A 258-nucleotide genomic window follows, 5' to 3' on the forward strand; every position below is an offset into this window, starting at 1 on the left:
TAGTGCAGTAACAGTTTTGCTTCTAAATACCAGTTAAATACACATTTTCATACTGGAGAGAAACCCTACAAGTGTGATACTAGCAATTCCAGATTACAAAACAATAGGCAGATGGAGCATTCGCAACAGACAATGTGGTGCCACATCCCATGTATTGTGTGCTTGAGAACTAGGAAGGGCACTGTACAGACATGCGCATCTGTGTGCATGTAACATTGCTAGATGCAGTGAATTATACTACTGTAATTTTTTCTGTTG

The sequence above is a fragment of the Hyposmocoma kahamanoa genome, unplaced genomic scaffold (genome assembly GCF_003589595.1).
Source record: "Hyposmocoma kahamanoa isolate Upper Pololo Valley unplaced genomic scaffold, ASM358959v1 99254, whole genome shotgun sequence".
NCBI lineage: Eukaryota > Metazoa > Arthropoda > Insecta > Lepidoptera > Cosmopterigidae > Hyposmocoma > Hyposmocoma kahamanoa.